This window comes from Nannospalax galili, unplaced genomic scaffold, assembly GCF_000622305.1.
Source record: "Nannospalax galili isolate Female #2095 unplaced genomic scaffold, S.galili_v1.0 scaffold2812, whole genome shotgun sequence".
Lineage (NCBI taxonomy): Eukaryota > Metazoa > Chordata > Mammalia > Rodentia > Spalacidae > Nannospalax > Nannospalax galili.
Window position 1 is genome coordinate 188,657 of NW_008330781.1, and position 3,606 is coordinate 192,262.

Here is a 3,606-nt window from a genome sequence, read left to right on the forward strand (position 1 = left end):
TTCTTTTCTAGGTTTGGAAAAGTTACTACAATATTTTAATTGAATAAATTGTCTATCTTTTCAGAATTTATTTCAACGTCTTCTGCCTTATGCATTCTTACGTTTTGTCTCTTGACTGTGTCTTGGAAGCTCTTGGAAGTTTTGGATGTGTTCATTAATTTATTTTCTCCACATTTCTGGTTGCATTGCTGTTTTGACGCTGTCTTCTGTCTCCTAAGGTGATTAGACTTCCTGGTCTGGTCTGTTAATGATGCTTTCCACTGTATTTTATCTTATTAATTCCTGCATTTCCAGCACTTATGTTTGGTTCATGTTAAGAGTCTCAGTTTTCTTGCTGAATTTTTCCTCTAGGTTTGTGAATTCCTCACGGAAGTTTCCATTTCAGCCACTTGAAAACTTTTTGACCAATCAATCCTCAGCTAATTCACTTACTTTGATCATTTGCTTCTTTGAGTCTCGTATGTGCTCATCGATACCCTTCAGACGACCCTGCAATCTTTGTCCGGCATTAAGGCGTCTCCTTATCTGTGGTGTCCAGCACTGAGGTGGGAGCTTGCGGAGGTGTCGCGGTGGGTGCTGTCACATATTTATGTTTCTTAGTTGTGTTGTGAACATCTGTGGTGATGAATCTCTCCTTAGTCTTGTGGGGTTTTTTCCTTCTGTTTGTTTCATTTTATGTGAGTTCTTCTGAGTGTCTTCACTTACATTTCTGTTTCCTGTTGCTATTTATCAGGACGGTAACCGCACTAACAGGCACAATGGTTTAACAAAAGTCCCAGACACTGCACTTCACTTATTTCCCCAGCAGAGTTAATGACAGCTGTACAGAAAATATGTGCTGTTTTTGAGCTGAATTTTAAGTAATGAAGTGACTAAGGAATAGGAAAGAGGAACAGAAATACTAAAAGGAGAATGCGGAAAAGCAGATGGGCTGTAGCGAACAGTAGGAAGTCAGTACAGGAGTAGAGAGCGCGGAGGCACAGAGAACGGGCAGCCACAGAAGCTTCTGTTGGCAGGATACAAATTGATACACAGCAGCAGAACAAAATACAAAACTGTAAATAATAATAAATTTAAAGTACGCTGTCTTTCGGGCATGACATGACTTGCACACTTGAACTCACAACAGTGGTGGTTATATGTACAAGGCCTGCACAAGATTGGGTCTTTGAACATTCCATCATGGACAGGGACAGGTTCATGAGGCCCTGACCCTATTTGAGATGCTATAGGCAGGTACTGCTTCTGGGAAGAGGGGTAGGGTAGACGTCTTCCTCCGCAGTGAAGGTAATGCTAAGGTGTTCTTGTTCCAGTAAATAACCACCCACCCGTGACCATCAACGCAACTCTGATTAAATGCAGTTGGCACAATAAAAATGACAGGAATGTAGGAGTGTGATGTGTTTGGGAAAAGAACGGGTTTGAGGAAAGAGGGAGGAGGACAAGAGAGGATAATAGGTAGAATGTGATCAAAACACATAGTACATACATATGAAAAATTTAAAGAATAAATAAGTTTAAAATATTAAAATAACTGAAAACATGAAAGAGAAAGTGTTATGCACACAGCCAGTATTTCCTTCTCAGAACGGTGCGGTTCCTCCCGCCACTTGGATTGTCTTTGCAATCATCTTCATGGATGGGGGAAAGGCTACCAGTCTCAATAACCCAAACAAGTTAGGTCAGTGTCCTTCCAAATGAGGATTTCTGTGACCAAAGAGACAGAAGTCCTTAATGTGAGCCTACACACACACACACACACACCATTGCGAGTTACAAACTGTCTTTATGTTTACGGAAACACTATGCAGAGAACTTTCTGTGACTGATGTTCTTAGACTGTGTGAAAGGTCTGCCCACCTTAGTTTGCTGTTTTTGCACCATCAGGATACTGTAACAGTTTGTGCAGCACTATCTCTGTGATGTGGTTTAGCTCTCCCAGGCAGTGGAAAGGACGTGGCTTTTTCTGACAGATGTCTACCAGTGCCAGGCTCAGGTTCACACCACATGTGTGCTTCAGTCTTCAGTGCCTGCTGTGCCCCTGCTGGCCCCCTGCACATGCTTTATTAAGCATCTGGTTGTGTTACTGCAGCCCAGATCTGTCTCCCCCTGGCTCTCACAGAGCCCATGCCCTTGGGCACTTCACAGGGTCTACAGGTGATGGCTGCTGCAAGAGCTGCATTTGGTGGGTGGTGGTTTAACTATTTCTTTGAGGAGAAAGCCCCACCTTAGCTAACTTCTATTTTCTTTCTCCTGTATGAGTAGAATCTATTGTGGTTTTATATTAACTGTTTTTCATCTGATCACTCAAGTGCATCTTCTGATCTGACGTCTTCGCCAGAAATCCTATGGTAGCTTTGTTCTTTGAAAACAGAGGCTGGAGGAATGACTTAATGGCAAAGGGTAAGTGCTGCTCTTGCAGAAGACCAGTTCCCACCACCTACATGGAGGCTAACAACCATCTACAACTTCACTTCCAGGGTATTCGACACCCTCTTCTGGCTTCTGTGCACCCCAGGAAGGCACATGTGTGGTGACATACAGGCATGCAGCAGGGAGAACACTCATACCCAGGACATAAACAAATTTTGAAAAAAGAAAGGTTTCTGGAAACAGATTTCCCAGAATTCACCTCCCCATGTTGCTCTGCTTTAGGGTTGGACATAATGGATGAAAGATTCTAAGACTTAGAAGGAAGGTGAGACACAGCATTTACTGTTGACGTGACCCTGCAGATTCTGATGGAAGCATCAGGAAGCTCATGTGCTGTTACTGATCCGGCAGCTGAGTTTATCACTGAATCCCCACTCCTCCAGTTACTACGGGTTTTCTTTGCCCTGGTCCAGTACTGAAACTGCATGTTGGCAAATGACAGTGCCTCTTTTGAAGTTCACCAACAAACGTGACTTGGTAGGTGGGGAAGGTTTGTCCTTGTAAAATTCAACTGCCCTCATGGGTCTCACTGTACCTTTACACGCTGCATTTCATCCAAGTGCTGCCATCATGCAAGCTTCCTTCTCAATTGTTGGTCTACATGACCTTCAGTAATTTAGGCTCAGTACCATATGCAAGGACTAAGGCTTGCATAGTCTCTCCCATCAGCCCCAGTAACTTCATGATGTTAATTCTTTATAATTACCCTTACTCTACTTCACTCCTGATGGTTCTGCTTCTCTGACTCTAACTTTCATAAAGAACATATTTTCTTTGCTATTCCCAATATCTCGACCTAAATAAGTGCTCATGCCATCTAGAAAACTAGCAGTTTAAGTTAGGATAGGGCAGGTTTTCAACTTTAGATAACATTACCAATATTCTGTATGATCTGTTTTTTGCTAACATTTTCTGTTTTCATACAATGTTACTTGACTGTATTCAGATCCCCTCCCAAATCTACATCACCCCTTATTGCCTCCACCCATTTTAATGCACTCTAGTATACTTATAATGAGGCCTATACAGTCTAATTTGTGTACCCAAATGTCATCTAGTGTGGGTCCATCTACTGGAGCCTGGTTATCCTACCAGATTCCCATCCTTAAAAGAGCTTGTCCTTCCCACTCCCAGCAGCTGCTGTTGTCAGTAGTACCACAGATACATCTGGGT